A 24,088-nucleotide genomic window follows, 5' to 3' on the forward strand; every position below is an offset into this window, starting at 1 on the left:
GCTGTTGGGGCTTCTACACCCGCGTAAGATAAAACGATGTAGTCGGCTTGCCAACTACCCAAAACCTGCTTTACGAGCCTAAGTCAGGAGCTGCTGCTCCTCCCCGTTCCCCTGCTGCTCCCCCTCCCTCAGCCCGTCTCTCTCTCCCCTCAGCCTGTCCCTCGCCCCTCCCTGCTGCTCCCCCCCCTCCCCCCCTGCTGCTCCGTCCCCTCCCCCTGCCTGTCCCTCGTTCCCTCCCCCTGCCCTTCCGCCCCCTCTCCCTGCTTCCGCCCCCTCCCCCCTGCTGTCCCGCCCCCTCTCCCTGCCTCCGCCCCCTCCCCCCTGCTGCTCCGCCCCCTCCCCCCTGCCTCCGCCCCCTCCCCCCTGCTGCTCCGCCCCCTCTCCCTGCCTCCGCCCCCTCCCCCTTGCTGTTCCGCCCCTTCCCCCTGTCCCGCCCCCTCCCTTGCTTGCCCCTCGCCTCCCCCCTGCTGTCCCGCCCCCTCCCTGCTTGCTCTCCCGCCCCCTCTCTTCCTCTCACTCCTCTCTTTCTTCTCCTCTCCTTTCCCCCTCCCTCCCTCTCAGCTTGCCCCTCTCCCCTCTCAGCCCCAGCCCCTCTCCTCCTTCCCTCCCCTTCCCCCCTGCTTCCTCCTTGCCTCCTTTCCCCTCCCTTGCACCCCGCAGCTTTTTTGGAACGGAAGGAGCTTTTATTCTGTTCGAGTCGGCCTCCTCACCTTGATTGGCGATGGATACCCTGTCAGCCAATCCTACTCCATCTTCACCGGCCGCGAAAACTATCACTTTCTCTAAAGACGAGTTGCAGCAGCTCAAGAAGGATGTAGAGATTGAGTGCTCTACCACATTGCTAGCACGCATCTTCGGGTCTCACCCTTCCAGATCCCAAGCCAGAGACTGGATGCTTGCGGCTCTCCCCCCAGACCTCACTCCTCGATTGTTAGATGTTCGCCTTCTGGGACGAGGTTTTTTCCAGGTTGTTTTTGACACTCCAGAGGCTGCGAGCACTGTGCTCAAGGCCGAGTTTTTTACACCTGGGACACAGGAAGATCTTCTTTGAAGCCTTTCACCTTGGTTTCGACCCAGTAGAGGCAGATAAGAAAATCTTCTCGCTCTTCATCAGGTTCCCCGGGCTTCCCCAGGTTTACCATCGACTTCTTTCTGTTATTGGGGAGCATTTTGGCGCAGTTGCTGAGATCCCACCCCTCCCTGGGTTGCCATTGACTGCAGCAGAGGCAACCAAGGCTGATGGGGTTCCTAGAGTTAGGGTCCTTTGCAAGGATCCTAACCTCAAGATGGACCACGTCATGATCCAGCGCCCGGATGGTTCCTTTTTTCGCCAGAGAGTGGAGATTTCAGGCAGGCAGGACCAGTGCAGGATTTGCAGGACCTCGGGACACTTTGCCAAGGATTGCCCCAGGAAGAAGAAAAGGCCTAAGAAGCCCTCTGGTACAGCTACCGCCTCAGGGCATCGACAGGGGGACAGGGGGGGGGATTAGACCCGGCACTTGCCCCTCGACCTCGACAGAGGGGTGGTACAGGTCCAGCTCCTGCTCCTTGTTCTTCACGTGGCGGTCCTGCTCAGTCAGGTGGTGGTACAGGTCCAGTACCTATTCCTCGGCCTCGACAGGGGGGTGGTACAGGTCCTTCACCTGCTCCTTGACCCCCACCTCCCTCAGGCACACGCGACGCTTTACAGTGGGTTCCAGTACGTGTGCAGGTCCCTCCTTCAGTTCACGAGGGTACCTTAGTAGACTCTGCTTCACCTCGAGCTGTCCTTCCTGTCTCACCTTGCACAGTCCGAGACGCTGAAGCTTCGACCTCCTCCCCAGTTGCAGCTTCTTCCTTAGATCCAGCAGTGCCAGATGTTCCTCTTGAGGACGGAGAGATCTCCGCGGCTAGGCAGACAGGGTAGAGAGCATTCCTCACTCCCTCCCTTGGATAGGGGGAAGGGGATAGCTTACACTGTTGATCCTCTTCCCTCACAAGGGATCCTTCGTACTCCGGTGTCTGGATTGCTCCACATGAACTCGTTTTCAGCCTTGGCAGAGAGTTCAGATTTCCCAGAGGAGGAGTTTGTGCCCGCTACTTTTGGGGAGCCAGTGGTTGGGTTTCCTATTGACAGGGCTTCTTCTTCAGGTGCCAAGATTCTTTCCCCTATTGACTTTCCACCACTGGGTTCCTTCCCTCCTTCCTCGAGCAGGAGGTCTTCCCCTGTTGAGGGGTTTGTTTCCGCCACTAGGTCGGGTAAGGTGTTCCACTCTACATCCTCCCGTCGATGAGGATTATCAGTTGGAACATACAGGGCCTAGGTGGCGTCCCACATCGCCGCCGTAGACAGCTGATCCGGGATCATCTTCATCCAGGTGTTACTGGGGGTCCCATTGATATATTATTTATTCAAGAGCACAAGCTGGATTATAGAGATTGTGCCAAGTCAGGCAAGTTGCTTTCAGGCCATACTTTTTGGTCGCCTGCATTGGGCACTAGGGGAGGCACTTCTATTTCAGTTTCGCAGTCGGTTCTCCCCTTAGTTGTTGGGCACGGAGTCATTATCCCCTCTAGAGCTCAGTGGATTATTCTTTTGATTGGAGGGCGTAAGGTTGGCTTCCTCAACCTATATGCCTCCAACATTAGAGGGGAACATGTCCTTATGTGGAAGACTTTGCTCTCCTGGGCCCCCATTGTGGATTCTTGGGTGATTGGAGGTGACTTTAACATGGTCGAGTTACCTTCAGACAAAAAAGGGGGTAGAGAAGGCGGACTTCACTCTTTGGAGAGAGCAGCTTGGGATGCCTTCCTTTTCCATTTCTGTGGCAGAGATACTTGGTGTGATGATGCCTTTCTTATTCAGCCACAGTCCCTCCTGTTCTCTTGGTCGAACAGGAGGCAACAGATGCCTATTCATGCACGCATTGACAGATTTTATGTAGATGACTGGGCACTAGACAGAGGTGGATCGGTATGCATTGCTGCGGGGGTTTCCACCTCAGACCATTTCCCTGTTGTTCTGGCTATCTCAGAGCCTCACTTGAGAGGCCGATCTGCCAGCATCAGGATTCCAGATGCCTTTTACACAGAGGAGGACCTTACGGAGGCAGCCCTACGGATATGGTTTGCTCATGTCCAGGGTGGGCAGCCACATCCATCACATTTAGCCGCTGCCCTCTCTGGTATTAGCGACTTTTACTGCTTAGTTGCTTCTACCAGGAGACGAGATATTCTCAGACGTGAGATTGGTGTTCGCCAGCAGTTAGCAGCTTTGCAGAGGGAAGAGCAGAAACGGCCTTCAGATGCTTGGATTCAGGAGCGCCTTGCTGCAGCGAGGGCTCATCTGCAGTTATTGCTTGATCAGAGAGCAGAGTATGCCTTTCATGCACGGGAGTCCTTCTGGATTCAGATGGGTGGTAGAGTCAATAAACACTTTTTCTCTACTCTTGGCCCTAGACATAGTAGAGAGAGTGTATCTCAGCTTATTGACTCACATGGGGTTTTACAGACAGAGCCAGATGACGTCTTACGCATAGCTTCAGATTTCTATGCCACCCTCCTTACTGCTGATCCTGAGACACACGATATAGAGGATGCTAGACAGGCTATTTGGCAGAGTATCCCAGTGTTGGTGAATCCGAATATGCATGTTCTACTTGACGCACCTTTCACCAACACAGAGTTCAGGACTGCACTTTCAGCCCTTCACAAGGGCAAGTGCCCAGGTTTAGATGGCCTCACCCCGTCTTTTTTCATTGCATTTTGGGATATGATTGGAGACTATATTACTTCAGCCATGCAGGCCATTTGGGACTCTGGCGGGATGCCTGAGTCGCTTACAGAGGGCCTCATCCACCTTATCCCAAAAGGAGGTAGCAGAAATTTATTGTCCCAATGGAGGCCTATCACACTTCTGGGGACTTGTTACAAGATTCTGGCCAAGGCTATCAGCCTCCGATTGCAGCCACTTCTCCCTGATCTTATTCATGACACTCAGACGGGATTTGTGCATGGCAGAAGTATTTTTGATAACATTTTTTCTTTCTGGGAAGCTTCAGAGTGGGCCATGCAGAGTGGCCAGAATCTTGCCATTCTACTGTTGGATTTTGAAAAAGCTTATGACAGAGTAGATTGGAGTTTTTTGGAGGGCACCCTTCTACGCTTTGGATTCACTGATGTTTGGATCAGAGGTGTTTCCTCTTTGTACAGATCAGCCCATAGCCAGGTACTTATTGGTGGGGTAAGGGGTGAGAGATTTCAGATTTCGAGATCAGTCCGTCAGGGATGCCCCCTTGCTCCTTTCCTTTTTTTATTCGTGACCGAAGCTATGAGCATCTATGTTAGATCTCAAGCTGACATCTTTGGGCTGAGACTTCCCATCAGAAGAGAAGAGGAGCTGCTTGACAGTGAGTTGGCTGATGACACAGCGATTTATTTGGATGCCTCTCCACAGACATTGACTTCTTTCAGGACAGCATTGGATTTATTTTGCTTGGCGGCAGGGGCGCAGATAAATTGGCATAAATCCAATGGCTTTTGGATCAGTGATGAGGACACTCCAGTTTGGGGGCTTGACATAGGGTTCACTTGGGTTCAAAGGGGTGTGCCTATCAGGTATTTGGGCTGCCAGGTCGGCTTGGGTATTTCTACCACGCAGCAGTTTGCTCCCGTGTTGGAGAGCATCAGAAGGAAGCTTCTCTTTTGGAGCTCAGCCAAGCTGGATCTTGCCTCTAGAGTTGTGGTGGTCAACCAGGTCCTCCTGGCCACTGCCTGGTTTATTTGTTCATGTTGGTGCCGTTCTAGGGACTGCATCATTCAACTCAGAAGACCGATCAGGAACTTTCTCTAGAGTGGGCTTGATGGCACAGCAGATGCCTTAGCCAGAGTGGCTTGGGAGACCCTCATCCTCCTTACACAGGATGGGGGTCTCAATATTATTGATCCAGATTTACAGTGCAGAGCTTTACTTTGCAAGATAGTGGTGCGAGGAGTTATGCCAGGACAGGAACCGTGGAAGGACTTTCTTATCAGCAGCATACAGAGGTGCACACCTTCCTCAGGAGGAGACTGGATGAGCAGTGTTAGATGGATCTTCACCTCAGCACACCTCAGATCACCTTCATCCCCTCTCATGGTTGCCATTCTGAAAGCTTGGGCTAGTTTCAGAAGCTCTCTTCGGAGGATTCCTCCTTCCTCCCGGGAAGAGATTGATAGGCAGCCCATCATGTGGAACGACAGTATTTTAGATGATCGTGGCAGACCACTGGGTGCCTCACTCTACATGCAGTGGGCCAGGTGGGAGAGGGGACCTGCTTCTTCTTTGGGATCTTGGAAAGCTTTCTGTAGGCTTCCAGAGGAAACCAAATCAAGGTTGATAGGACATCTCAGAGGGAGTGCAGGGAGGATCTTGCAGATTGAGACAGCCCTTCCAGAGGCTTGGATAGACACAGATGATATGCCTTTCACTTCCTCCACTTGGGCAGGTACTTTCTCGAGAGGCGGGGTTCCACTTCAGGTCTTAGCCTTCCGAGATGCACAGGAGGATGCTTTAATTTTCAGTGTCCAAGATGGTGGCAGATTGCTCAGATCTACAGATGATATCTTGCTTGAGTCTGCTTTTCAGCCTATCAGGGTCGTAGGCCTTTTGATGCAGGGATCAGATTCAGAGTGGTTCTTAGACCCTGACCCCCAGTTACTCTCCACCGGGTCTTGGAGACTTTGGCTCTATGGAGGAGTTCCCATCAGGTATTTACAGTGGGACCCCGGAGAGTGGGAGTGGATTGACGCGGGGCATCGAGAGAAGACCATCCCCTTCTTTCGTTACACGGTCAGTAATGCCAGGAGATTTCAGCTCAATAGTAGAGGCTGGAGACCCTCCAGAGTTCCTCATTGGGAGACTTTTGGTATTACTGCGGATCAGCAGAGGTACTTCTGGAGGAGGCTCTGGAAATCCCACAGGAATAGAAAGATCACTATCTTCTTTTGGCTTTCTATTCATGGAGGGATTGCAGTGAACCTTTGGAGGTCCAGATTCGGAGCCGACCCTACTTGCCCTCGTTGCCTTTCTGCTTTGGAGTCTATTCAGCATTGCTTATGGGATTGCAGACAGGCGAGATTGATTTGGATGGGGATAGCCAGGATCTTCAGTCACTTTGCCCATTCCCCACTTTTTATGACTTGGGGCTCGGTGGCTTGGCTTTCTCTTACAGGACCTCAGGTTTTCTATGAGGGACTTGACTCCTCTCGGGCCATTTCGGTTCGACGTCATCGGGTTGAGTTCTGCTTGTTGGATGTGGTTCCACACCGTCCTTTTACAGCTGTACATGCCTCTGTGGATACTTCTTGGGAGATTATAGCGAGCATAGCAGCCTGGCATATCTGGAGAGCGAGATGCACAGAGGCTATGGAGGGTACTCAGGTTCATCCCTCGCACACATTGGCTAGTATCTGGACAGACATCGTACACACTCTGATGGCCGTATGGACGGGTATGCAGGGGGACTCCCGTGCAGCCTCAGCTAGGAGGGCTTCTTTCTTCAGGGAATGGAAGGATTCTCCTTTCTTCTCTGAATCTACTACAGGGTTGAGATGGCACTTTCAGTCTCAGCCTTGGTTTCTTTCCACCTCACTCTGAGGGGTTTTTTATTATCCTCATGATTTCATGATGTATTCCGCTTTGAGCTTGCTCTCGCGGGTTTTTGTTCTTACTTAATAGAAGTCTTTTTCATGAAAAAAAAAAAAAAAACGATGTAGTCGAACAGCTGATCACCACTTGGACGAAAATTCAAAGAATTTGCATGTCCGCTAAGGTGATAGAAAAATATACCTTTGTAAGACTAGATTTTTTGTTGTTCTAAAGATCAAATATCTACACAGAAAATAAAAGAGAAAATAAAAGAGAATATGAAAGAGAAGAAAAAAGAGGTAAACAAAAACTTTTAAGAAAAACAAAAGGAAGACATACCTAGCAAGCAAAGCAACACTTATGTCGTCATCAGTGCCCAAGCATAAGCAGCTATACTGGGTTTCTAAAGACCCGCAGAGTCTCTTGGGCAAACCCAGTGCTTACTAAAATACGTCAAATAAAAAGAAGAGAAAGAAAACAAGAAATAAAGAAGAAAGGAAGCAGGTGACTAAGAAAAAATAAACAAGCAAGTCAAGAAACAAAATCTTCCAAAAAACTAGAATATCGCTCTCTCTCTCTCTCTCTCTCTCTCTCTCTCACTCTCACTCTCACTCTCACTCTTATTTAAAAAGTAAAAAGCTAAATGGTCCTTTACACTTATGTATTGTTTCCTACAAAGAGTCAAAAATACATTTCTAACTTAGAAAGCACAAGCATACTCAAACAAACTCTCTTTTGAAACTAAAAGAAAAACAACTCTAATTCATGAGTTGGCCAGTTTCGTTGAGAGGGAGAAAGCTTCTTGCCTTCAAAGGCTACTGGCCTTCCCTCTTGGAGAAGAACTGCTCCTACCACAATGCCACTTGCATTGGTGTCAAGGAAAAACGGTTTCTGGGGATCAACTATTTTTAACACCAGTCCTGAGACCACAGCTTGTTTTACGGTGTTAAAACTCACCTGTTGATTCTGTCCCCATATGAAAGGTACTGGGATTTGGAGAGGCATTGCGCTTGGTCGTGAACTCCTAGGAAGGGGTAGACAGTCCCGCATGTTCGTGGTCTAGGCATTGTTACTGTTTTTGGGGTGGTTGCACGACAGATTATAAATATAGATTGGGAGTAGCACAGGGACAAATTGATCTCTTCATGCAGCAGAAATATGACCAAGGAGCTTTCTATGCCTTTTAACTTTTGTTGGGATATATGCTAGTTTATTTGCCCTCGGTGTTTGAGTTATTTAGGATTGCAAATATTTCCCTAGTATAGGGAAAAGATATTCATCTTGGTTCTCAGCTATTTTCTGTTGATGGTTACGCCTGTTTAGACACCTTTTGTGGTTATGAGATTGAAAACCAGTTTGTAAATACCGTTTTAGGCGGTGTTTTATTTATATTATTTAAAATATTAAAAAAAACACCCATCGACCTAAATGGAAGTTGAAGAAGAAGCTTCTAGGGTGAATCCCGTAGAGTCGAGAGTCCGGCCGACCCCACAGGTGTCGCACCCAACAGGCCATACACTATCTGGTAGAATTGCATTATTGGAGGATGCCTTGAAATAGATTTTAGTGCAACAGTTACAAGCAAATGTAGGGCAATCTGAGCTCAGGAAAATGGTTCATAGTATGTCTACTAGACCATCTCGTGAAGAGAAACGTAAAGCTCCAATGGAGCCTCAATCCAGTGTTCATACGGTCGAGCCTAGGAGGGCTAAGGTGCCTAATATTGCCAATTATAGGCCAGAAAAGTATTCTAGTTGGATGTGTGACCGTAGTTCCGATATCATAGAGACCTGGTTACACAAATGGGACGAGGCCTTCGCCATTTGTGAAATCAGAAATGATATGAAGAAAATCCACAAGGCCACCCATATGTTTAATGAGGGAGTGAATCAGTGGTGGATAAAACGGCAGAAAGATGGAGTGGCATCCACTACTTGGGAGGGGTTTAAAAAAGAATTTAGAAAACACTTCTTACCTCCTAACGAAGCATCCCGAGCTTGGGATCAGAGCTTGGGATCAGTATCGAAACCTTCATCATAGAAATTTATCAGTGGCCGAATATCCTGATAAGTTCAGAGAAAGTGTAATGAAAGTTTATGAACCTCTATCTCAGTCAATCCAGGTAAAAGATTTTATCTTTGGACTGAATGATCGGATCAAGATGGAAGTTCGGGCTAAGTATGCGAACACGCTAGATGAAGCAATCGCCATAGCCCTAAACTATGAGGATGCCAAAGGGAACAGACCAAGTGGGTTTGTGCAAGTTGGGACTCAGTATGAGTACCCGAAGAAAATTAGGTTTAAGAAGAAGTGGATTAGCAAAGGGAGTGCCTCACAGCCTAGTGGTCAAGCCAAGCAGGTGAAGCCAGTTGAGACTCCTAAACCAAGTACCACCATTGGAATGAAAAGAAAAGTAACATCAATGGCGGCCCGGGCTTGGTCGAAGTCTTCTTTGAACCCAAAGCAAAGAGAAAAAGCGAGGAGGGAAGGCTTGTGTTTTGGATGCCTTCAGCCTCATCAGTGGAAAGATTGTCCACGAAACAAGGATCGTCAGATGGCTGAGATGGTGATCTCAGAATGCGACATGGAAATGGAGGGAAGCCCCAGAGCAGAACAGATGCAGATTCAGCTAGCGGGATCTTCTCAAAGGTCAGTACCTGTTTTGTTATGTGTGTTTGTTGCTAAGCTAGTAACTAGTGCAACGGGGTATACAACCTTTAACGATACGGAGTTAATTAAGATGAAGGGGCAAGTAGCTAATCAAGACGTAATTATATTGTTTGACTCTGCATCAACGCACAATGTAATTAACTCCAATGTATGTCTTACGAGGTGAAAAAGATATACCTCAAGGACCGTTGGTTTCCGTAATGAAAGTTCGAAAAGCTCAAGAAGAGTTTCTTTGTACAGCATCAGTAGAGCCGATTGATGGTCCTTCGGCTAGCACTGATGTTAGAAGAGATGGCCAAGCTGGCTGATCAAATAGCAAAGGAGTTCCCTGATTGTTTTAAGGATGAGTTACCTTATGGGTTACCTCCAAAGCGGAATGTTCAGCATAAGATTGAACTAATCCCGGGGGCAGAACCTGTAAATAGACCTCCCTATAGGTTAAGTTTTACCGAAGAAGCAAAGATACGAAGACAACTGGAAGAATACCTCAAGCTGGGGCAAATTCAACCCAGTTTCTCACCTTTTGCTTTGCTAGTGATATTTAAAAAAAAGAAAGATGATACTTTTCGCCTCTGTATAGATTACATAGCATTGAATAATATCACTATTAAACACAGATATCCGATGGCTCGGATCGATGATTTGCTAGATGCGTTACATGGGGCCGTAATTTTTAGTAAGATAGCTCTTAAATGTGGCTACCATCACATCCGTATTAGAGCCGAGGATGTGCATAAAACCGCTTTTAGAAGCAGGTTTGGGACATTATGAGTTTTTGGTAATGCCGTTTGGACTTACCAATGCTCCAACTACATTCGTCATGCTTATGAACGATTTACTACGTCCGTATATCGAGAAGTTTGTAGTACATTTTATTGACGATATTACACTTAAGAATAGTGTTCAATACTTTGAAGAAAGCCAATCTTTATGTAAATAAAAAGAAAACTGTACTGTGTATGGTAAGACTTGAATATTTAGGATTCATTATTACTCCTGAGGAGGTAGAAATGGATCCAAAGAAAGTGGCTGCGATACTTGGCCTATCCCTCAGAGTTTGACTGCTTTGCGATCATTCTTGGGATTTGTCCAATTTTATCGAAGGCATATCAAAGGATATTCCGAAATAGTATCGCTATTAACTGATCTGACCTCAGATAAAGTATCTTTTATATGGGGACAGAATCAACAGGAGAGTTTTAACACCATAAAACAAGCTGTGGTCTCAAGACCGGTGTTAAAAATAGTTGATCCCAGAAACCGTTTTTCCTTGAAACCGATGCAAGTGGCATTGCCGTAGAAGCAGTTCTCCTCCAAGAGGGAAGGCCAGTAGCCTTTGAAAGCAAGAAGCTTTCTCCCTCTCAACGAAATTGGCCAACTCATGAATTAATGTTGTATGCTGTTGTCCATGCTCTGAAAACATGGAGACATGGGTCAAAGTTTTATGTTGATGTTGGTAATGATACTCTGAAACATTTTTGTAAACAACCTAACTTGAGAGGCCGCCAAGCTAGGTGGGCAGAACTCATGCAGGAGTTTAACTTGACGATTCGGTACCGAAGAGGCAAGGATAATAAAGTTGCTGATGCGTTGTCACGCATTATGCATAATATGAGTTTCACAGCATTAGAGAGTGCTCTAATGACCGAGATTAGAGAAACTCAAAAGGTGGACGAGTTCGTCCAGAGTCTTTGACCTAAGGCTCATGTATTCAAACCCGGGGAAAAGGGTGACCTGGCATCTAGAAAAGGCCAGACTTATGCAAGATATACCATAAGAGATGGTATGCTGAAAAGAAATGGCAAGGTAGTAGTACCTAATCAGAATGATCTCATGCAGAGAGTCATTCAACAATGCCATGATAGCCCATGTGCGGGACATCCAGGAGTCGAGAAAACGTATGATCTCGTGAAGCGAGATTTCTTTTGGCCGAAAATGAAAAAACATATTCATGAATATGTGACACGTTGTTTTTCGTGTCAGGTAAGTAAGGTAGAGCGGGTGAAGCCACCCGGACTTTTACAACCTTTGGAAATACCACTAGGTAGGTGGGAGAGCATTTCCATGGACTTTATTGTAGGTCTACTTACGACACAAGGTGGATATGACTCTATCCTTGTGGTAGTTGATCGTCTTACCAAGATGGCTCACTTCATTTCAACTAGAGAGTCTATTAGTGCCCCGCAAGTGGTGGATTTGTGTATTAAACATATATTTCGTTTACATGGATTACCCAAATCCATAGTGTCAGACAAGGATGTCAAATTTACCAGTCATTTTTGGACTGCAGTGTTTGAGACACTAAGGACTGAGTTGGGAATGAGTAGTGGGGATCATCCAGAAACGGATGGTCAGACGGAGAGAATCAACCAAATTTTAGAGGATATGCTTAGAGCATATGTGTCATTGAGGCAACATACATGGGACAAGTGGTTGCCACTGTTAGAATTCGCCTACAATGATAGAAAACATTCCTCTACAGGGTTTAGTCCGTTTGAGCTAAGCTATGGTTATAGACTAGCGAATCCAACTACAGTTGGAGTACCTCAGAAAGTGCCTAGTGCCGCGAACTTTGTGGTTCAGATGCGAGAGATGCTAGCACTTGCAAGAGCTAACATCAGCTATGGATAGAGCTAAGGCGTATGCGGATGAAAACTGATCCGTTATAGAATTTAAGGAAGGAGAAAAAGTTTTTCTCAGAGTTCCTTCACACTCTAAGTCTTTGAATACACGAGAGTGTGCTAAGTTATCACCCCGATATTGTGGGCCGTGGTTAATTCTATAAAGAATAGGCAAGGTAGCCTATAAATTAGAATTACCACAGGGTTATAAGGTGCACCCAGTGTTTCATGTTTCTCACTTAAAGAAATTTTTGCATACAGGTGACTCACTAATCGAGGGTGTTGTTTTGTTTCAGGAGATAGAGGATAATGCAAGACGCAAACCGACAAGAATCCTGGACTGAGGAACGATGCAAGTACGCAATCGGAAGATAACCACGGTGTTGGTTGCATGGCATGGTTTACCTCTATCAAAAACTACCTGGGAATCCGTATACCAGTTACGGAGAGTGTTCCCAGACTTTATCATCGAGGACACTGATGCCTGAAGAGGGAAGGAATGTTACGCTCAAGTTGAGGCAACATGACCTTGGAAGGGTCAGTCGACATTTTCCTTTGAAGGATCAATGTTTGTATTATATTTGTTTGGGCTTCACGTAAATGATCAAAAAGGAATTAAGGTCAAGGTCCTTGGTGAGGGTGACATGGCACAAGACTAGGTGCATCTAAGGCTAAAAGGTCTAAATGCATTAAATGTGCCAAGGGGCAAATGATTTCAATGTTATCCCAAGAGAGGGGTAAATGATGCATTGAGGAGAGGCCCTCAAATGTAGACATGTGGCATACTAGATCCATCTAGGGAATTTTGGGGCTTGGTGGAATTTGCAAGCTTGAGCCTTCACGTTGTTGATTTCTTTTTGAGGTTTTGCTACCACCGAGGTTGGCTGGGAGGAAATTGTGTGTGCCTGCCCTGTGATAGATTGTGAATTTGATCTAAGAACTGAGCAAAGGATTGAGAGCATAAGATTTATGCTAACTACTAGTCTACTGATCGTGACCTTGGCAATTGCCAAGGGTCCAAAGAATAAAATTGTAAAGGTCCACACCCCGAAGGGAGCTGCATACTTCTATCTGTCCCTCAAAGTAGAGCCTGGACTCTCTCTGACTGGGGTTACTTATGGCTGGCTGAAGAGGCTGGGAGGGCTTGAACCTCCCTGGCTGAGTAATGGAGAGACTGCTGGGCTGGAGGAGGAGCTGTTGGTGAGGTTATTGCTGAAGGCTGAGGGCTGCACACTGGAGCGACAGGCCTGTAGGCTCAGCTCCTCTAGAACTTACCCAACTAGGGGTAGGGCCAACTGTGTCTGCAAGGGACTGATTTCCACCCGACCTGGTCTGTGAACAGCCAACCAGATATGCTCCTAGACGTGGCCTGATGGTGAGTCCTGGACATGCACTGTTGTGGCCACTGCAAAATATCTGCTGTTCTTGCTGCAGGCAATTGCCACAGGCAGACAGCAGCATGGCAGCCTGCATGGCTCCCATGTGGACCTGCATAGACCTTTGCTGCTGGAAATCTGCATTTTGGAGCAAATCCACGTCCTGCAGCTGTAGATCCACATTTGCAAGATCTAGATCTGCCTGTGCAAAATCAAGATCTATACACCTATGGGGCTGTTTTATTTGTTGCTGCTGGCTTGACGTTTCCTAATCTGCAGGAAGTCCAGTTAGATGTCCATGGGCCTGCAGCATGCCATGACAGAAGCTCATGTTAATCAGTTGCAATATCGGAGTGCTCCCTTGTGATGAAGTACATGTACTATAATCGAGAACATATAGCCCGTCTATCATATTGAAACATGCACAATACTAAGCAAGGGATGGGATTAATGAATGTTGTTATAACATTCAGCTTCCGATCTAGATCATGTTTACTTCTAGCTAGAGGTCCAGAAAGGCACACTGGCATAGTATTGGAGAATGCATGCCAGCACGATTAGAAAGAAGGTGTGCTTTCTCACTAAAAGAAAAATATAGAACCTAGGAATTGGACCTTCCCTTGTGTCTTGCTTGTTGTCTTCCTTACATTCACACCGGGGTTTGTATTGTTGTCATCATCATGCCTGTTTGGTTCTTTTATACATTCGAATGCAATTCACTGCAACAAGGTGAGTTTATAGAATTGCAAAAATTAGAAAACTTGCCTTTTCAGGAGTAGGTAGATGATATTTGAATATCGATTTTACTTTGAAAATATACCAATGCCTGCAAAGAAAGTGTTTGTTAATGTTTGTTTCAGCAAATAATGATAGACTTACAAAGTTATTAGAGCCCTCTATTTTGATTCTGAGTCACAATATAGGTCTTGTCATCAGGTCTCATCTGGCTTGTCTATTGTTGTACATTCAAATGGGAATCACTATGACAAGCTGAATGTATGGAGTTACAAGAAAGCTTTGGTCGCTTGCCTTTTCAAGAGCAACTAAATCATATTTGATGTAGTTTCTGCTCTAGCTTTGGTCGCTTGCCTTTTCAAGAGCAACTAAATCATATTTGATGTAGTTTCTGCTCTAAGGATACATCACTGCCTGCAACAAGAAAAGAGGATTGGACATTTGAAACGTTTCTTTCAAGAAATGATGAGGACATAGAAATTTATTAAAGCGTAGAAACTAAATTTGAGTCACACCTCCTGCCAACAAAAATTATTAAACTACTAAACTTTTTGCTGATAGACTTCTGAAGTGTATTATAACCATATGTTGCAATGTGCTCAGAAAAAGTAGATTGAAGCCAACAATGGGTTGCTAGTGTGAAAGATACTACTAGTACAACATCAGTGAACTACTTCAATGAGCTTGTTCTTTTTTTGCATGCCTGATGGAGGCAATGCTGTGTCATATCTTCCCATTGGATCTAGTCAAGAGCACCCAAGAGCAATTCACTACAAATCTGAGGTTCCAAAAGTTTGATTTGTGTAAGAGTCACTTTGACGAATTGATTCACTACCAACTCTTCACACAGAGTTCACAGCTTCTACTTACCCGAGACCTAGATTGGTTGTCTAATTGTTGCTCTCATGTACATAGCATATTGTTGTTAGCGTCATAACTCATTAGACAATCCAATTTCGTGGGGAAATCAAATCCTGGTCGTTCGATAATCAACTTAATCCAGCGCGTTTGTCGTGATCAACTTTTTGTATATTTGACTCTTCCGTCTGCAGGGTGTCTTATCACAATTTTGTCATGGTGACAATTCACTTCTCATCGTTTTAACCACGGGCATTATTTTCAATCTACATGGAAGTAGACCAAACAAGTCTTTTACTAAAGGTCTGAATTTATCGTGGCTTGGATCTCTCCACCTGGATCTACTGCAGATTTGAATTGATCATCACCTCCGACAAGAAAGGAAAAGAATCTCAGCATTTTCATTCAACCTTTTTCAGTCAAGAGTCGTGAGTTCTGGATGCATTACGCGTATAATTCAGCTGCTCTTAGGTGCGGCTCACAAACTGCAGAAATAAAAGATCCCTCATTCTTCTAAAAAAGAAATGAATACATTCAACAAAAGGGCGAACGTCGTGTGCAAAAAGGACAAACTCATCGGAAGCCAAAAGTCCGGCAAGACTTCCAGTTTGCAGCGACTTCAACAGCGACATCTGTCTGACTTGAGGGAAAGGCCTCCAGGACATGCCTTTCCCAATCGCCGCGTCACCGTTCATCGACTTCGATGCCGCCATCTGTCTAGAAAGGCCTCCGAGGTGCCTTTCCCAACTATCGAGGGACGGAGCCATCGATGGTCCACCGATGTCAGACTTACACAGTTTATGGCACATGGGTGTTTCCAGACTAGAGTGCCAGATCATGGACTACAAGATTGCCTACCCACGCCCTAGATGCATTCAATGAATGGGTTGCTTCAGTCTGTAACACCCTCAGAGAGAGGCCGCTAGGAAGTGCCTTTTCCCATGGTCTTGATATTGGGACACGGGAGCTATCGATGGGACCATGGATGGTGAAGCAAGCAAATTGTCATGAGGATGTCACATTGCCTTGAGGTAGGTGAGAGGTCATGCAAGTGCTTTCTTCGACCTTGACAATTCATTTGTGGCTTCAAAGGAAGCCCACCGCCCATTTTGAATTCTTGTGTGGTTTTTAATATGCAAATGTACCTCGAAAAACCACTTCTCGTGTAGAATTGTGGAGCATGGATAAATGTTGTGTTTGAGTTGATCACGAGGGAGAAAGATTCCGATTGCAAAAACAAAATTAATAATATGCCTTAGCATGCAAAGGAGAATTTTCCTAGCATTAGCACCTACGAGTTAATGGACTTTTAGCGTGCTGAGCGAAGGGCCAAGGAGCTCAAGGCAAGTCTCGCATACTTGGATCCATCAAGGCCCTAGTATCTTCTCCACTCCATGAAATATTGAGTGGTGGGGTCCAAACTTGACGTCATAAGGTGGGGTGAAAGAGTTCTCCATCAAAAGTCTGGTGGGTGTATGTGCCACATAGGGTGAGCCACATGCAATGTCCAAGGTAGCCAAAGTCAGCAAATTTTGCATCTAGGACTCTATAAGGGATTTAAAGAAAGTCTATTCGATTCTTTCGAGCAAGTAAAGTTCCTTTGGGTTTTTCACCCTTGAAAGAGTTGTGTATGCTATGCCATCTCCATGTGCATTGCTAGGATTAAAGGACAATTTCTCCATGTCTAAACCTTGTGCTAAATGACAATGTCTCCATTGCTAAACCATGTACATTGTTAGGATTAAATGACAATTTCTCCATTGTTAAACCTTGTGCTCTTTGTAAAGTATGCCAAATTTGATCTCTTTCATCATTGTTTATTAGTATTGCCTTCATTAAATGGGGGTGAAGTGTTGTAGATTATGACCTTGTCTTGGTGTAATGCTTCCCATGACACTTAAATTCCATCTCACTATTTACAAGGCCATTGCTTAGTTAAGGTTACTTGAGCATATTTGTTTTCACAGTTGATATTTTACCCAACCTATGTGTCAAGCTTTTGCCAATTCATACTCACATACAAGAAAATAACATTCGCAAGAACAACGTTAATTACATGTAAAGTGTTTTGTGTGCTTGAGCCAGTTTTGTCACAATGTCTTATAGAGATTCGGGAAGGTATAGTCTTTCAAAGAAGTTGTACAACATGCTATCTTTGAACTAATAATGTCATTGTCTATATGGAAATTTTTCCTGAATTCCATTAGCATGTTTATGGACATAGAGTTGTTTGAATGCATGGTTATGTTAGTTCAATGCATCTAGGCTTTTCATGCCTATAGTGTTTACAATGTGTTTTAATCCACTTTAAAATATAAGGCTCTCGCATAGGGCCCATTTAATACATGTAGTAGTGTTCACATCTCCGAAGTAAGATCTATCATTATGCTTGATAGTAAGTAACCCATGATCTACAAGTTTGAGATTTCGTATATGATAGCTAGTTGGACATTTGCATATAGTTGGGACAAATGTGTTGAGATTTTTTTAATATGCTAGCTAAATGATTGAAATGCATAATGGTTGTGGTGATGTTTACATTGTGTTCAGGCAAAAAAAGAATGTATTCTCGTGGACATATCAAAAGTAAATTCATATATTATGTCAACGTGTGATGGGACTACTTTTCCTAACACATCACCTTTGGGGATAAATGTTCTAGTCTCTATAGTGTTTTTCTATATGAATAAAAAATCCTTTGATGATCACCCAATGCCAACAAAATCATCAAATAGGATGCTATTTTGGCACTTATTTCTTGTGCATATGCAAAAAAAATTCACAGGTTTTGTAGTTATTTGTGTGCAAAACTTTGAACATTTTCCATTTCATCAAGATAAGAAATGTCTAAGAAGCTATAGCAAATGGGTCAAGGATGTTGTTTTATGTCCATGTTGGATTTTCATAAGAAACCTAAGATTTGATTAAATGCAAAAACTAAAGTATCCTTGTCTTTTAACTTTAAAATACTCCAAGATTTATAGCCCCATTGAAAACAATGTTGCTAGATCATCCTCTTTTAAGACGCCAATACAACCCAATCCTACATGGAAATCAAGGATGTTTTCATCACACATGATGCTACTGTCTACCTTTTCTTTTTTCCCCCAAAAAAATGTAAATTCTGTTAATGCTTGAAACACCATACAAATAGCTTCCAAAAGGAGTTGTCAATGAAAGTACAAAAAAAAGAACAGGTTATCAGCTATAGGGAAGCCCACTTGTTTTCAGATCTCATGGCTCACCACCTAGAGAGATTCCAAAACAAGATCTAGCAACCAAGATGGTGGTCTATAAATCTAGTGAATACCCCTCGCAGAAATAGTGTAGAAGATTCCTACAGGCCAAGCCTAGCAGAAGTGCTCCCACCTTTTGGCAGTCGCTCTCGAACGTAGAGTACCACGCTCCCAAATGGCACACAAAGTGAAAATGATGTCCTGCCAGATGGCTACTATGGTAACCATAAGAGAAGCTAGTTGGCCTCCCATCACTCGGTTGTACCGAGTGAATTATCTATTCCAAATCCACACACTATCCTCTGGTAGCGATCATGGGCATGATCGAGGGGGTTGAGATGCATCATGGATCTCTATTCAGAAGACTTACTATCCATGTATCTTGTATGTCGATGAGACAAGATCAATAGAGAAGGCATGTCCTTCCTCCATGAGTCAGGCTGCCATCCCCCAAGTGAAGTCCCTCATTGTCCTCTGTGTGCTAGCCACAATCTTGAGGGATGCCAACGATATCTGTTGTGCGATTGAGCATCCCCATAGGCAATGGGAAATCGTCTCCAAAACTCCTTCCGCGCAATCAATGCATTTGCCATCTACCAACATCTACTCTAGCCATGGGCCAATGGGCAGACCCCCATGATCCATCAACCAACAGAAATAGGAAAACTTGCACTGGCACAAGCTTGAGGCTAGAATGGGAAATAACCTCTCTTGAGACGTCTTGCTCTAGCCAATGGCGTTCCCTCAAGGGGGACCATGCTGTAGCCTCAAGCTGTAAGCGACACCCGATACGAGTCGTGTAGGAAAAGAAGGAGACCTCCTCCACCCGATCCAATTGCCTTACATGGGCTGGCCAAAACCACTCTTTTGGATCCCACCGAACAGGGTCTACCCTCCCAAATACATATGTGCCACACTACTCCCTCTAGGGTCGATAAGACTATGGTGGGATCAATGTACCACATCATGCCCACGGCCCACTATCCTAACCCTCTGGCACTCTAGATCCTCCAAGACTCATCATCCACCTCTGTCTTTGCTTGTAGCAAGCCTCTAGGTCCCACCCTATAAAATTGAGAACGACATAATCTGAGTGCGGATTAGTCTTTCCTTCATCCATGTGTCATACAGTGCTACCTGCTTGAGGCATTATCCCTTCAAATAGGTGCTTATCTTATTAGCCACGCATATATCTCCTTATGCCTTGTGAAGGGGTTTGTACCACACAACCCATATTCCACCCCCCCCCCTCCCCCTTTATCGGCCAAACACATGAAACAACATCCTAGCCTTGAAATACGAGATCTTGGCAACAGAAATTGGACTCTCCACAAAGGTCAACCCATCACATGGATACAAGAGTCAAGCAACAAATCTAGCCACTCTTGCCAACACACATGGACTGCATAGCCCATCAATCCTGTGTCAGCTACCTTAAAAATTATGCCAATCAACGCTGCTTAAAAACCGCATTTCTACTACCAACAAAATCAGCCCATAATCCTGCTCTGATGCAAACACATCTACTTGCAAACATATCTACTTTGTGCTTTTAAGAGTGATCACGGGTCTCCATCAAAATGAGCACATGTTCATCCATGAACCTATGCTATCAATGATAGAGGTGGCTATGGCACTATATCATGAGCGGACATACCCATGACTATGTGTGAATGATAATAGAAAACCACAATGCAATTCAAGGAGAGTTTTTGGGATGTGAAGTGACTTTCGTATATATGCAAAACTCCATAGTCTAATATCTTAAGAAATACAAGTTCTCTTAAGTTCAATTTCTAGTCTATTCCACAATCATTGTCTTAAGAGAAACACAAGCTCTCTTAAGTTCAATTTCTAGTCTATTCCACAATCATTCATGTCTGAAGTTTTTTTTTTTCAACTTAAGTAGAATTTTTTTTTGGGAGTGGTTTATTTTCAAGATATAGACAAGATTCATGCCAATCCTTAAATGTGAAGGTGAGGCTTAATATAATCATATGTTTGGAAGAGAGGGCAAAAACATGGGGAGAGACTAAGAGAATATCATAGTGCAATAACATTGACAAAGAATACTAATAATTTCTTTCTATGGGATGTGATGGAGAGAGAGAGAGAGAGAGAGAGAGTCATAGGACAATAACAATGACAGGAAAAACTAATAATTTATTTCAATGGAAAGGTGAGAGAGAGAGAGAGAGAGAGAGAGAGTCATAGTGTAATAGCAATTACAAGAAGAAATGTTTTATTTCAATGGGAATGTGACAAAGGGATGGAGAGAGAGAGAGAGAGAGAGAGAGAATCATAGCATAATAACAATGGAAAGAAAAATTGATTTATTTCAAGAGGAATGTGTGAGAGAGAGAGAGAGAGAGAGATCATAGCACAATAACAATGACAAGAAAAACAATAGCAATAATGAGAGAGAGAAAGAGAGAGAGAGAGAGAGAGGTGGGGGACTATCTTAGTGCAATAACAATGACAAGAAAAACAATATCAATAATAAGAGAGAGAGAGAGAGAGAGGACTATCATAGCGCAATAACAACGACAAGAAAAATAATAGCAATAACGAGAGAGAGAGAGAGGGGGGGGGACTATCATAGTGCAACAACAATGACAAGAAAAACAATAGCAATAACGAGAGAGAGAGAGAGAGAGAGTAAGCTCGCCATTTTTGTACATGCTCGCCAAAAAAAACGCACCCTTATCCAAGAGATAAGCGTGTGCCCTCATCTATTCCTTCTTGCTACGTATACCTTTTTGCAACCTTGCCCTGCATGTGTTTGTCATCCCATCAACTTTGCCTTGGACTTTGTAGGGCTAGTTATAGCCAATGACATTGATTCCTATTGGAGCCTCAACCAAATACCAAGTTTTTTAATAGAATGCCAGTATATTCCTCTTCCATGTATGTATGCATTCTTCTTTCAACTACCTTTCCTCTTGGAAGGTAATCACCTATGCTATGTAGCAATAATGCAGGCCTTGCTGTCAATTCATGAGACTGTTGCAAAGATTTTACTTTAATTTGCAAGCTTCCTTGCCCATTTTGGCAAAATTTTTGTGAATATAAAGAATTATTATTTATGCTAGTTTAGTTGATGCATCATGAGTGGGAGAACTTGCAAATTGACTTGGGGATGCTTCACAATAAGCAAAATTCACCCATAATTTGATCACTACCTAAAATGATGTGTGTGATCAAGGAGCAAGACAAACTATAGGTCATAATGGTTTTGAATAGGCAAATGATAGGATGTGATAATTAGTTGAACATATTACCAAAGATGTAATGGAGAAGAATACATTCATAGAACATGGAATATTTGATTACTTGTTATCTCAGCCCAAACAAGCACAAAAGAGAGTGTGGGAGAACTTGCAAATTGACCTTGGAATGCTTCATCACAGAGACTTGGGGATGCTTCACAAATTATTTTTTTGTATCAGTCGAGTGTAGCACCAAAGAGAGGCTTTCATCTTGTGATAGACCCAGTAGAAAAATAGTTTTGGTTTCATCTATAAGGATGATTAGTCAAGATGCAACCCACAACATAGTATCAGAGCCTTGTTGTTGAAAACTCTTGTAGGTCTACATGAAGGGGTTCCTTCAAAATTAGGGAAGCTTTATGTTCCCTTAATTACCAAATTTCACCAATCCAGGAGTCTTACCTCAAGATGGCTATTGGCTAGCTAGTTGCCCATCCCCAATTTTGGGAGATCAAAAAGCTTAACAGATCCAACTATCCATTTTAGAAGATGAATTTCTTGTTGTTAGAGGAGTCTAACAAATCACTATTGGAATGGATTTTAGCCTTAAGGAGATCAAAAATGATTTTTAAGTGGTGACTATTATATTAGATCTAGTTGTAGTGCAAGATTTCGTAGTGTGCGATGTGGAGGCCTTAGTAATCATCAATTGGTACTAATGAAGACATTGTTCTTCCACACATACAACTATCCAAAACATCAGTGGAGGTCTACAATGAGATGTTATGAGTGAGAAACGGCGGAGCAACATGAAGACAGATGAGGGAGATTCAATGACATAATTCATTGCCCCAAGGTAAAAGGTGTTAGAGATTGACTCAAAATGGTTGGTCAAAAAACTAAACCATCTTGGATTGTCAGATGGTACTAGGCATGGTTCACTAGAGCTACAAAGGGTTTATGGTGACCATGATTGCAAAATGCATCGGTTATGTTCAAAGAATTGTTTCATTTCTCCTATAAGAAGAGGCCCAATATGAGAAACAAGAATATTATTGGTAAAGTGGAATGGCAAAGGGAGCCGTAGCAAAGACAAGTCGAATGAGGTTTGAGTTCTAAAATGACCGAATTTGACAAGAATCATAAAATGTTCTTCAATTTGGCAAATTGAGATATTTTGCTAAAGATCGCTAATGCAAGAAAGCACAACAAAGAGGCTAAAGCTATTCCAAACCCAATCCAATGAAGGCAAAAGCAACAAATGTCATGGATCTACTTGTTGTTCACATGACAAAAAAGTGTTCCACATTCATAGTAGCTTGGGTGAGTGATGATTGGAGGCAGTGGTGCATTGAAGCACATATCAAACACTAAGGAGTGTTTCTAAACCCTTGCCATCATGGTTTCAAAACTCAAAAAATATATCATTTCTAACCAAAAAACTGGCATTTAGGACCATTATCTTACGAAGATAAAGTACTCAAGTAGATACTTGATGTCATGGATTTGTGTAATAAAGTCACATATCTATTTGACCCAATGCATATATTCCAAAATGTGTTAAAAAGTATATGGAGGCATATGATTGGAACTAGATAAAGCATGAGAGTGAGACTTGAAGATGGTGGGAGCTAAAAGGGCCGTTTATTTACTCAATGAGTGTATTTGCAAGAAATGGAATGAGTGTAGTATTTGAAACGATGAATCATCATATAGTCCAAGATTGCAAGTAACATCAATATTCATTCTTGACAAGGGCCATGAATTAAGCCACAAAACCATTCTTATCGGTTTATGTGGACATCTATGGGCCAATGCCTAGACTGTCTTAGTGGATTAGTGTAGTTCATCACATTCATCCATCACTTTAGTCACATGATGCAGATATACAATCTGTCAAAGGAATCCTAGGCCTTTCATAAATTCAAGGAATGGAGGGTAAAGGTATGGAACATGAGACTAGGAATAAGCTAAATAATCTTTGTATGAATAGAGGGGGGCATTTTACATCAATGGAATTTGATAGGTACAACAAGAAAACCCAGATAGGTACAACAAGAAAACCAAGCTCAAGAGGCAACTAACAATGGTTAGGACAGCACCACAGAATGGGTTGGTAGAACAAAAGAACTCGGTTATAGTCAAGATGGCTTGAGTATGTTCAAATGGAAGAATCTTCAAAGGTAATTATAGATAGAGGCAATGAACGTTGTTGTACATGTCCAAAATGAAAAAGCAATGAAGTCAGTCAAAGCAAAGACATTTTTGGAAGTGTATTTTTTAAAGAATCCTATAATCAAGCATCTCCAAGTATTTGGTTCTAATGTTTGGGTCCATGTATATAGTGACATGTGCGCCACGTGAGATCCATGGAGGCAAAGTCTTCATCGACTACAATGAAGAATCCAAGGCCTACAAGTTGTATGATCCAATGACATAGGAGCTAGTGAGATCAATAGGGATGTGGTCTTCCAAGGCACATACTCCCCAACCAGGGTCCTTTGAAGAGGTGAAGGACAATTTGGATTGGAAACCTGTAATGGAAATTGAGACGGAACCCATCGAGTGGAACAAGACTTAGGAATTCTCCCAAACTAGCTAGACAAGGGGTCATTGTGACCAAGCAAATGTGTAAAGTCAAGTACAATGAGATGCTTGTCAAGTATAGAGCTCAATTGGTGGCCAATGATTTTGTATAGATGGAAAGGATTAACTAAAATGATACATTTTCTTCCACGGTGTGAATAGAGATGATCCAAATGATGGTCACACTGGT

The 24,088-nt window shown here is 43.8% G+C and overlaps 1 protein-coding gene across 8 annotated transcripts in view; it reads right to left on the reverse strand.

Moving 5' to 3' along the window:
* LOC147903504 (FAM91 carboxy-terminus protein) overlaps positions 1–15,372 on the reverse strand; it is a 222,079-nt gene extending 206,707 nt beyond the window's left edge. For 2 of the 8 annotated variants that reach the window (XM_087399502.1, XM_087399475.1), the window contains exons 1-3: positions 15,278–15,352; positions 14,304–14,423; positions 14,040–14,100 (exon numbers count right to left, since the gene is read on the reverse strand). The gene's annotated coding sequence lies outside the window, so the exon portion shown is untranslated. Of the gene's footprint in view, positions 1–14,039; positions 14,101–14,303; positions 14,424–15,202 lie in introns of all 8 variants that reach the window. The other 6 variants (XM_087399493.1, XM_087399497.1, XM_087399488.1 and 3 more) reach the window with 6 other exon arrangements.
* Positions 15,373–24,088: the final 8,716 nt, after the last annotated feature.

The sequence above is a fragment of the Dipteris shenzhenensis genome, chromosome 3 (genome assembly GCF_047967505.1).
Source record: "Dipteris shenzhenensis isolate YYH24624 ecotype China chromosome 3, Dip_SZ_1.0, whole genome shotgun sequence".
In the NCBI taxonomy this organism is placed as follows: Eukaryota; Viridiplantae; Streptophyta; class Polypodiopsida; order Gleicheniales; family Dipteridaceae; genus Dipteris; species Dipteris shenzhenensis.